The 12,376-nt window shown below is 42.2% G+C and overlaps 1 pseudogene; it reads right to left on the bottom strand.

The window, feature by feature from the left end:
- Positions 1–363: 363 nt before the first annotated feature.
- On the bottom strand, positions 364–10,544 carry LOC128150644 (myosin-1B-like; annotated as a pseudogene).
- Positions 10,545–12,376: the final 1,832 nt, after the last annotated feature.

Raw genomic sequence — 12,376 nt, 5'->3', positions numbered from 1 at the left:
TTTGAGTTTCTCACACCCTTAAGCCTAACCAAATAAACAACATTTTTCAATTAATAAAATATAATATATTTAAAAAAAAAATGTTGCAGGAATCTCTTTTCCTTTTCTTTCTTTTTTTTTCCTAATAATTCATGAGAATAACTTGAAAGAACCTAGACTTAGTCTATCAAAGAAATGCATATTTCTCATTGCAAGATGAGAAGCAAAGCAATATAATTGTTATTATTCCTCATGCATTTTTAAAAATGTAAATGTAAAAATTTATTGCTGTTTAACATACTTTTAGATGTGAATATGAACTGTGTACATGTACTCCAAAAGTAATGAATGCTAGAATAAATAAAGCAAGCATGCTAGTCACTGTTCATATGCAAAAGTCTCTATTGTCTTTATTACCTAGACATAAATGATAATTACAGAATAAAGCAGCACAGAGATTTACATTTTATGCATGCCTCAGGTCACTTTTTAGCCTTAGGATCCTCATTCCTCCTCTTCTATCTTCTTATAAAACTCCTGACTCTTTGCTCGGAGCTTGTTGACCTGCGACTCTGCAATGTCAGCCCGCTCCTCGGCTTCCTCCAGCTCGTGCTGGATCTTGCGGAACTTGGAGAGATTGACATTGGACAGGTCCTCCTATGTAGGGAGAGGGAGTTGTGAAAACACCAGGCAGTGTGTGGACATTTAATATCCGAAAACCAGGCAAATAAAAATTTAAATGCCACAGCTGAGCAAGCAGGTAAGGCTCAAAACCAAGGTAAGAAGCTGCTCAGGGCACTAAGTGTGCCAGTAGAGAAAAGAACATCAGAGTGTCAAAAAGGCCATGGCCACATGACACAGAGCATTGTGTAGGTGGAGTTTATGGCCGAGTCCTGAACAGACAGACTAGCAGCTGCTTCTGACACCCAGGGTAGGGTAGGAAGGAAGAAATACAGGTGGGAACTGAGGCTTAGAGCAAAACAAATAGATCTGGGGAAGTATAGTTCCTCCCAAACCCAGCAATTCTTACTCTTACATTCCCCATTGTCATGTAGCAGCAAATGCATCAGAACAGTCAAGGTTTCAAAAACTTGGGACAGAATTAAACAGCAACACAGAATTCCACCTCAACCAGAAGGAAGTCTGGGCTTAATCAGAGTGGTACTTACAGCCTCCTCAGCTTGCCTCTTGTAGGCCTTCACTTTCATTTGCAGCTTGTCCACTAGATCTTGGAGCCTGAGAATATTCTTCCGGTCTTCCTCACACTACAGAGAATGGCAAGTAATAGAAACCCTTGTTTGCCTTTTTCTCTGAATTTCATAAATGTGAAATAGACAGAGTGACTTTCCTTATGGACCATTGCTGTCCAGAAGGACAGAGGCCAAAATTCTGTTAACTGTGTCACTTACTGAAGTATAGAAAGAAAGCCCTTTGGAAGGCAATGTGCCAACATTTTGAATTCCTGGAAGAAGAGTGTGTCAACACAAAGAAACCTCTTGCCTTACCTGGTAGGTCAGCTCCTTCACCCTCCTCTCATACTTGCGCACACCCTTCACAGCTTCAGCGCTGTGCTTCTGCTCAGCATCAACCTCCCCTTCCAGCTCCTGCACCTGCAATAAGAAGCCCATCTTTGGAGCTTCACTCCTTGGTATCTCTCCAAGGAACATGCTCACTCATGCACAAATAAAAGCCCTACGCGCTCTGGCCTCCAGCTTCTGGATTTGCTTCTTGCCTCCCTTCAGGGCCAACTGCTCGGCTTCATCCAGACGGTGCTGCAGGTCCTTCACCGTCTGGTCCAGGTTCTTCTTCATCCTCTCCAGGTGGGCGCTGGTGTCCTACTCCTTCTTCAGCTCTTCTGCCATCATGGCCGCCTGATGAGAGCAAAAGGTCAAAGCCATTTTGGTAGTGGAGATAGATTGGAGGAGAATACATCCACCATCAGCAGGGAGAAGAGCCCCTAACTCACATCTGTGATGGCCTTCTTGGCCTTCTCTTCGGCATTGCGGGCTTCCTGGACTGTTTCTTCCATTTCACCCTGAATTTGGGCAATATCTGTTTCCAGCTTCTTCTTGGTGTTGATTAAGCTGGTGTTCTGTTGAAAAGCATCAATATCACAATTTTCTTTTTGTTAGCTTGCAATATCATATCAAGAACATTGCATAAATGTTGGTTTTTAATGTAAATTGTGCCATCAGGTCACATGGGATTCTGTTCTAAAGGAACTGCTGTGGTAGCTGTTAGTTTCTCAGCTATGATGTGCTTCCGTATTTCAAGAACATCCTCCATAAAGTCTTTCCTCACTGTTTCTCAGTCACCAGAGAAGGAATTTAGACTTATGAGGAAAAAAGACATAATCTTTCCTTACCATTTTCAATCTAGTGGCAGTAAAAATTTTAAATGGTGCTATAGAACACTTAAAATGACATTGATAAATTACGTTAATGACAGTATTAGTGTATTCCTATTTTGTTAATGATCAACCTAAGTTTGACTTTGCAGTCTCAAATGTAAATGTGAAAGCTGTTGAACTCAATGTAAGTTGTAGAGCAAGAACATCACTTATGTCTCTGAATTTATCACTTTTAAGGTATCCCCACTATAGTCTAGTGAAATTCATATTATATCTGCAGTTAAAAAGTCACTTTTAATATTTGTTATCCATACTGTGAAAATTACAATGCATTTTACAAAATACTGTTACAGTTCAGCCAGTCTTGAGTTATTTTATATGCATGGAGCAAAAGTATAAATACTAAATATATTTATATACTGACCTGGGTATGGAGAAGCTGCACACGCTGACTTGCATCCATCAGTTCCTGCTCAGCCACTTTCCTCGACCGCTCCGTCTGCTCCAGGGCTGCCCGTAGCTCCTCAATTTCAGCCTGTAACAGGTTTGCTCTGCGCTCCACCATGGCCACCTGCTCCTTCAGGTCCTCCTGTGTCCTGAGAGCATCGTCCAAGTGTATCTGGGTATCCTGTAAAAGAGGCAAGAGAATTTGCAAGGTGGCAGTATGTGCTTGGGTGCCAAAAATGTCAGCGAAGGCTCTTCTCTTTCTGTAGCTTTGCTGAACAGACCTTGAGCACTGCCTGTGTGTTTCTCAGGTTCTTTTGTGCCTCTGCAGCCATGCAGTTGGCATGGCTCAGCTGGATCTCCATTTCATTCAGGTCCCCCTCCATCTTCTTCTTCAGACGCAGGGCTTCATTCCTGCTCCTGATCTCAGCATCCAGGCTGCTCTGCATGGACTCCACAATTCTGAGGTGGTTTCTCTTCATCTGGTCGATCTCCTCATCTTTCTCTGCTATCTTCCTGTCAATCTCAGACTTCACCTGGTTGAGCTCAAGCTGGAGGTGCAGGATCTTCCCCTCTTCATGTTCCAGGGAGGCCTGGACAAGTCAGCAGGAACAGTGACTTAAACTACTGCTTCCTTTCTACATAATCTCTCATACAGTACTTCACAAAATCTAGGCTTGCTTTCCTGCCATCTCTGCAGATAAATACTCCCATACTTTCAGTCTGGACACCAATTATTAGCACTGTGTATACCTCAGCTTCCTCCAGGGAGGCTTGGAGTTCAGATTTCTCCTGCTCAATCTGCTTCTTGACTTTCTCCAGCTCATGAATCGCCTTTCCTCCCTCAGCAATCTGCTCCGTGAGGTCAGCAATCTCCTCTGTTGGAACAAAGACCAACAGCATGGTCAGGCACAGAGCAGAATGCAAAGGGCCCTGCCACACCAAGGTGACAGGCAGCTTTGCCAACCTGCAGGCACAGACCCGTACGGAAAGGTGGTAGTGGTGGATAGTGAGAAAGCCCAGCCAGGAGCAGAGGGCCAGGGACTTACGCTGCAAGTTCTTGTTCTCACGCTTCAGGGTCTCCAGGTGGTCCAAGGACTCCTCATAGGCATTCTTCATCTTAAATAGCTCTGTGCTGAGAGACCGAGACTCCTTCTGGGAGGCTTCCAGCTCAGCCTGCGTTTCCTCATACTTCTGCTTCCATTCTGCCAGGATCTGAAGAGAAACAGGACCTCAGCGTGGATGTGGCAATCAGGAGGGGATGCTGGAAAGAAGAACCCTTCTTCTTGCCACCCTTCTTGCCACCACCACCACCACTCTCTGAAGAACACCAAAAAAAGATGGTTTTACGACTTTGATTTGTAAAATTTTTCTCTATGAGACTGCAAGAAGCTTTTTCATGTGTATCAGTCACGCTAAGAAAGGAATCTAAGATGCAGTGGGAAAGAGTCAACGCTCAATCTAAAGGAACACAGGACCAGAAGTGTGTGATAATCCAAGGGATTATCATGGCTGAGTGGAAGGCCTGAAATACATGTGATCTTTTCCTTTATTAATAAATTCAAGCCATAGGACACTCTGTACAACATGCAGTTTCTTTAGAACACTTGAGCTGATATTCATGGCTCTGGCAGAGCCAGTAAATAAAAATGAAAATATGAATTTCACAGAACTGACCTGCCTCTCCTCCAGCAGAGGCAAAGAGTAAGGCCAGTGTCTTCAGGGATGATTTCTGGTACAGCCCCACAACAGTTTCATTCAGCGGGTCCTTGTTCTTGTCAAGCCAGCCAGTGATGTTGTAGTCCACCGTGCCAGCATAGTGCACCAGGGAGAAGTGGGCCTCAGCCTTGCCTTTGGCAGGCTTGGGCTTCTGGAAGTTGCTGGACTTGCCCAGGTGCTGGTCATAGAGCTTGTTCTTGAAAGAGGTGTCAGTTGCCTTGGGGAACATGCACTCCTCTTCCAGGATGGAGAAGATGCCCATGGGCTGGAAGAAGCAGAAGGAAGGAGGAAGAGGTGAGAAGGCAGAAAGAATCACAGATAAAGAAATAGCTTCCTAAGTGGGACAATACTAAAACTCTCTCAGGGATTGTTCTTCTGCTCAGCAGAGTAAATTGTAAAATAATCTGAACTTATGTATTTACAATGTCACATTTACCCTTTCAAGCAACATTTATAAATATATAAAAAATTAATGCATTTCTGAAAAGATTAGACATTGTGAATTACACAAATACCTTCTCAATGAGTTCAATGCAGGCAGCCAGGTCCATCCCAAAGTCAATGAACTCCCATTCAATTCCTTCTTCCTTGTACTCTTCCTGCTCCAGCACGAACATGTGGTGGTTGAAGAACTGTTGCAGTTTCTCATTGGTGAAGTTGATGCACAGCTGCTCCAAGCTGTTGAACTGCAGAATTACAAATAGAGATTACTATTAATGTAAATTTAGAAAGCTAGGGATAAAGAAGAGTGCTGGCTTTTTGTACCAAATTGCAGGATGATCTGAGAGTGTTCCTCCTTTACTCAGCCAGGAGTTTGGAACTTCATTCAGTGTCTCTTTTGTCAAACTAAACTTTATGCATATGTTTATGTCCCCTAGAAGCTTAGGCCACTTTAATATTTCAGACTTGTCAGTTTTGATATCTACTAGACTGGGCTAATTCAGTTACAGGAGAGTCCACAGTGCAACAGTTTATCCAACATTTCCAAACGCTGATTTCGAAGCATGTCCCAAGCCTTCTTAGCACAAGTTGTGTCTATAGAACTGGTGTCCCTGCATTAGATACCAAATGCCATGTTAGTTAACTCTTTGTAATCAGTCAAAAAACTAAATTTATGGATTTCCATTGGCATATGTGCAACACGAAAATCTGTTCCCAACTAAAAACCTGTGGGAATTATGATGCTTTAGTTGCAATCTGAAAGGATCAAACCATTTTGGGGAAAAAAAAAAAAAAAAAAAAAAGGAATCATTCCATCTTAAGCAGTTAGGCACACAATAGACTTACCTCTAAAAACATGGTAACAAAACACTGTTCTTACATCAAAGATCTCAAAGCCAGCAATGTCCAGGACACCAATGAAGTACTGTCTTGGTTGCTTGGTATCCAGCTGTTGGTTGATGCGAATAACCATCCACAAGAACATCTTCTCAAAGACAGCCTTTGCTAAGGCACCTACTGAATTGTATACCTAAAACAAAAACCAGAAGGCTTGTAGTTATCATGCAGAGCAAAAGAGGAAGGCCAGAGATCTGTCAACAAAACAGGGATTTTTGTTACCTGCTGCACAGTTTGACCCTTGGTCACATATTCATTCCCAACCTTGACTCGGGGGTAGCAGAGGGCCTTAAGCAGGTCAGCTGAGTTCAGACCCATGAGGTAGGCAGCCTTGTCAGCCACTAAAGACCAAAAAAATCAGTTGTTAAGGTACTAGCAGGCATTAGTGTTCCTTTAAAACAAGTATCAAAAGGCAATTCTAGTAAAGATAACAAAAGTAGTTAAGACAAAAAAGTAAGGTTTTTGTAGTTCATCATAAGCAACATTGCCCAGTAATTATGGAGCATTTATGTTGGCTATTTTTATTTCACTTATTCTCAGTTTATTTTGAGTTTTGAATGAAAATTCAGTTTAGAGACATTTAGGTAGGCAGACTTCTCAGTAATAAATGCTGAAAAGAAAAAGAAAACATAAGCTTGGGATGATCATCAGGCAGCAGACAATTACAGAGCTTCTCAAGCAAATACAGTGCAATTTGTTTCAGTGACTTGTGGTATGGAAACTTTAAACTCAAGAGAGCACAATGTGTAAGTGTAAATTATGCCTTAATGAATCTATGGCTAAATTTGTGAGTTGAAGTGCTATTTTTAGAAGAGCATCCTCAAACAAAAAGCTTAGCATTTTACCTTCTGCTGTTGCTTTTACTACTGAATTCAAACTCTGCCAGCAGGCACAGTATGCAAAATTATTTGTTCAAGAACGCTTATTTAATTCATATGGAATCATGACAAAAAAGTATAGTGGATTGCTGCATGAATATTAGACATGATCTAACAGTCTGAAATTGTGTCAAGAGATATTTAGGCTAGAAATCAGGGAAAAAATTCCAATGAGCAAGGATAGTGAAGTACTGGAATAGATTTCATGTTTTCCTCAATGTTTTCAAAAGCAGATAGAGAAAGAAAGATTGCACAGTGAATGGAGTCCACAGGAGGTGGAGAAGATGAACTGCCACAGTCCTCTCCCAGCTTTAAGAGCAAATAAAACTAGCAAAAAGAAGATGACTTTGGCACACTGAGAAATTTGTTCACAGGTTCAGAGTAATCCTCAGAAGAGGATAACAGTGTCAGTGCAACAGAACTGATTTCAATGGAATCAGTGTTAATGTACACTGCTCCAAATGTTTCCAAGATTTGGTCAGCAAAATACCATCACTTAAGTAAAGTTACAGCTATTATTTGTAGCCTGTTCTACTATTACTATTCATCATCATCAGATTCATTGCAGTTATATTCCTTGCAGTCATTTTCATTTATGTCTTAACTTTCCTAAAAAAACCCCAAACCACACATACACAAAAACAGCTCCAGAAAAAAAGCCCGTAATAGTACATGTTTATGATAGATGTGAATAACTCTGGTTTCATGGAAATAATTCCATGAGCTTTTAAAGGAATGCATTTTTGAACAATTCTAGACAAAGCAAATGCAATAGACAGATGTCTATTTTTCAAACAGAAGTCCTGGAGCTATGCTGAGACTCTACAGAAAATGTAGAACATAAGAGCCACAGCTGCAGTATTAACTGATGCTCCTTTTTACTCCCCCCATGCAAAATGAAGTAGAACAATGCTCTCAGTTCAGGCATTATGAGTTGTCTCCAGAATACGGGCTTTGAAGCAGAGCAGCTTCAGGATTCTGGCTTCTTGTCACCTGGAAACAATACCATTAGGAGGTGGCTACAGCTGATGGTAAATGATAGTAGCTACCTGGGTACATAAACCTAAGTCAGTGGGCAGAGTGGCTCCCGGTTCTGTCCCAGGTCTGGGAAGCTGCCATTCAGTATAGCAGTGCCTTAGGATTCACTGGACCTTATACTTGACATAGTTCAAAATAATCTGCATTTTCCACTGGGTTGTGTTCTTCCAGCAAAGTGTTCTGGTTAGGACACACTTACATTCTACAATACCAGCATCTGGAGAGATGTGCAGGCTGAGTCAATGATTCTGACCCTGAATTACTGCCTGTATTAGTGAGCGTTCTGGTGTATACTGTGCTCCGGTATATATCGCGCTGGTACCTTCTGTGCCATCTGGTTCTGCCTGCTCCTCACGCTGCTTCTGCTTAAACTTCAGGTTGCCATAGTGCATGACAGCCCCTGTCAGCTTGTAAGTGGCTGTCTTCTCATCTGGAGTGAAGCCCAGGATGTCAATGGCACTCTAACAAAAGAATCAGTGGAGTAAGTACCATGCCTGTTAAAGGTCAGAGTCCGCCTAAGAAAACTTCTGTGCTGTACTTACATCCGTGGCCATCAGCTCTTCCTGGTCGTTAATGCTGGGAACCGTGATCTCACCTTGACTCACATAGTGATAGTCATACGGGTTGGTGGTGATCAGTAACATCTCTGAAAAGAAGGACAAAACACATACAGATCAAATGTAATTGGCACGTAAAGGAATTAAATGTTGTTCCGTGACCTTTGTCTGGAGAAGTTAGTGATCTTTCCTACCAATTAGCTCCGGCTTCTTGTTGGACATGATCTGATAGAATATGTGGTAGCTTCTTTCTGCCTTGAGCTGGAAAGTGACTCTGGACTTCTCCAGAAGATCTAGCAAGGATGGTAGGACAGAGTTAGCACAAGAACTGAGGAAGGCTGGAAGGAAAGGGATCAGGCCAGGAGGGTCACTTACATGTTTCAATGTCAGCAGAAGCCAGTTTCCCCGTGGCACCAAAATGGATTCTGATGAATTTACCCTGAAAGAAGCAGAAAAGTAGTTCAAGATCTATTTTACCAATCCTGACTGCAAGAATATTCGAGTCAGTCTGCTGATACAAAAAAAAGTAATTTTGTCCCAGACAACAACTTACAAAGCGTGAGGAGTTGTCGTTCCTCACCATCTTGGCATTACCAAAAGCCTCCAGCAGTGGGTTGGCACTGATGATTTGATCCTCAAGTGTGCCCTAAACCAGAAATCTTATTATCATGATATAGCTCATAAATAAATCTGACAGTTGCCGGTTCCTACCCCTAGGACCTCACCTGCATTTTGCCAGCCTGCTGCTCTTCCTTTTTCTTATCGCCGCTCGCTGCAATTGTTGCAAAGTACTGGATGACACGCTTTGTGTTCACAGTCTTCCCTGCACCAGATTCTCCGCTGTCAAACCAAAGACAGAGGCAGAGAGCGTGTGGTCAGGCAGGAGGTCCCCTGGCACTGGGCAGCCCAGCGTGGACCCGAGCAGGGAGTGTACATACGTGATCAGGATCGACTGGTTCTCGCGATCTGTGAAGGAGGCGGAATGAAAGATAGTGTTAGCAGTTGTTCTGAGTAATACTAAGCTGAATAAGAAGTAAAGCTGTAAGTGGAAGTTGTGCCTTCTCCCAAGTCCAAGAGTAGTAGTCCAAGACTACTTGATTCCCTTCCAGGTCCCAACAGCTGAAATGGATGTTTAGAGCTGTCAGAGGCATGTGGTCCTTGCACAAGCTGTGTACCCACTTGCCCTTCACACAGTTCTTATCAAGAACTCTAATCAAAGTGCCTATCTGTATTCCAAATATGGTGTTATGTGAAATAATAATTCTTTCTGACCTATCAGTGAAAAAAAGCAGCAAACTGAGTCAAATAGTATTTCTGCAGTAGGAGAGTATAGAATTTTATACAATAAAGTGCAAATAATACAGAGTGCTCAGTCCATGCATGCTTCTCGGTCAGTTTCACTTGAAATTAATTCCTGCACAACTTGATCAAGTTCTCAGTCATACAGCTTCATGGTGTTTTTAGCTGGCTAGTCACATGCTCCAGTGAGATCAGAGTGGCTTTTTGGTTTAGATTGCTGTGAGGGACGTCAAGCACTCACCAGTCAGCATGAACTGATAGGCATTGTCAGAGATGGAGAAGATGTGTGGAGGGGCCTCCTGGCGCTTCTTGCCTCGGTAGGCCAACACCACCTCCGGGTTGTACACCGGCAGCCACTTGTAGGGGTTGACAGTGACGCAGAAGAGACCCGAGTAGGTCTGCGAGGAAGGGAGACAGCACGTTGGCTTCCACTTAGCTTGGCAGAGCAGTTCCTCCTAGCTACCCAGAGGAAGACTGCTGCTGCTACTTACGTAGATCATCCAGGCTGCATAACGCTCTTTGAGGTTGTACAGCACAGCGGGTTCGTGGAGGTGGGTCATCATGGCCATGTCCTCGATTTTATCGTACTTGGGAGGGTTCATGGAGAAGATTTGATCTTCCTTCACGGTCAGGGTCTGTTAGAGGAAAGAAAGGTGCATGCACATCAGCTAAGAGCCCAGAGTGGGAATTAAATGCTGTTTGTAAATCTTGCATTTTACCCACCTCTCCACCTTCAGTCTTGACAGTGACCTTCCCTGATTCTTTGCTCTGGATTGTCCCTTTCACATAGGATTCTTTAGGATGGGCCACAAAGACAGATGTCTTGGCATCAAAAGGCTTGTTCTGGGCCTCAATTCTCTCCTTTTCTGACTTTCGGAGGTAAGGAGCTGCCTCCCCAAAGATGGCCATCTCAGCGTCCGATGACATGGCTGCAGTTTATTGAGTGCAGCACAGCACGGGGCTGAAGTGGAGAGACACACTACAGTGCTGAGTGCAGGAAGGAATTCCTTTGTACCACACACCTAACTCTCTTTAGTGTTCTGCTCTACCTATTATTATAGTCTTCCTCTCTGTCTTATCTGCTTTTCACCCTAGGTAACCTTTAATTTATTTAGGTCCTAAAGAAGATAGGTGTCTTTGATTTAGATTATTTTAACTTTCTCTCCCTTATTCCAGTTTACATGTTCCGTTCTTTAGATCTAGTAGAGTTTCAGTAGGCTATACAGAAAAATTGGATTGATTGGCACAATATAAAAATTTTCTATATGAAGCAGCAGAGATAGCAAGGGAAGTAATCAAAATTACAAAAGCCCACTTATATGCTTTCTCTTTTGCACATTTTAACCATGTAATTTGTATCAACTGTAGAGATGGAGCAACATAAGAAAAAAGGTGTGGAGTAAGCAGAAGTACAGGAGTGAATTGTCTATGCTAAGATTTTTCCTCAGTTAGAAATAAGTTTAGCTTCTCCAGTTGTTCTGCCTTTTCCAGTTCAAGCTGATCCTTTAAAATTAACTTTTACCAAAAGAGGAAATCTTCTCAATAAAAAACACTCGGAGGGATTTGACAAAATTTTAACTATATATGTGCTGTTCATTCATCTTCTCTTTCCTGGATTTCTGTTTACAGGCAATCTCCTGTTAACAGTTCTGTGTGGTAAGAGATCAACTATTTCCCAGCAGGTACCAAACAAATGTGTCCAACCCAGTTATGAAAGGGAATTTGCTGGTTTAGGCAGCACAGGTTGAGTAGAATTGCACTGCATTAGTATGTATGGATTTGAAGGGATATGGGAAGTGCCTGTACAGCTGCATAAAAAAAAACATCTTGGAGAGTCTATTCCTATGGAGTAGGTAAATCAGAGTCTTACCTCTTGTGATATCAGCTGGCTCTCAAGCCAGAAGCTGGTCAATACTGAAAAACAGAAATGACAGCTTCCTTCATATTTTTGCACAGAATTCCAAGGATAAGTCACAGGGCAAAAAAATGCCAATGACTTGAAAGCAGAAAGAAAATCTGTTGATACAGACAGTCCTTTGAGGAAAGCATTTCCACAAGTAGCAGGAATGCAGTGGGATTTTGCCAGCACCCAGCCCTCCATACTCTTACCTTGAAGCTTTCCATGGAGACAGAACAGACTTGTCCTACCATCACTTTTATAGGTTCTGGTTTGCACATACAACTCCCTCTTCTTTCTTAGGTCAAAAAAATTTTGGCAAAGCATTGTTTGGCAAACTTGACTGACTGCATGATTCCCATTCGTGCTTGTGGATATATTTAGAAATATTTGAAGTCTTACTAGCTATGTGAATAAATCCTCTATAAATATTTTGACTAGGAATCTGAAAGGAGGAAGTGCTGTCCAGCAAATTGAGCAGGACACTGGGACTTGGAATTGTTGGCTTCTCTCCTCCTGGCTCTGAATTTCTGCTTGACATATAAGATTTGTGTGCCTCAGGACTCAGCAGTACTAAGAAGGATTACTATTACAAAGAGCTTTGGGGAGACTCTATTCTGAAATATTCTGGAAATAAAGAATAGGAACAATCTAGTATACTGTAGTATAGTATATTAATTCCAAAAGTTTGGACAACAATATTGTGCTTGTGTTACTGCAACTATTTACAACTCCTTAGCTTTTTGCTGGCTATTTTAAAAAGATCAGAGAAGACTGTTTACCACCCTTGATTCATACATTTAATTACATCTTTTACATTCTTCTGAAGTATTGCCAATTGGCTACAATTTGAAACTGGCTTTTAAAGGTATTGTTT

Source organism: Harpia harpyja, chromosome 14 (genome assembly GCF_026419915.1).
Source record: "Harpia harpyja isolate bHarHar1 chromosome 14, bHarHar1 primary haplotype, whole genome shotgun sequence".
Classification (NCBI taxonomy): domain Eukaryota; kingdom Metazoa; phylum Chordata; class Aves; order Accipitriformes; family Accipitridae; genus Harpia; species Harpia harpyja.
The sequence above is the reverse complement of the archived record's forward strand: the minus strand, read 5'-3'. Positions and strand labels throughout refer to the sequence as shown.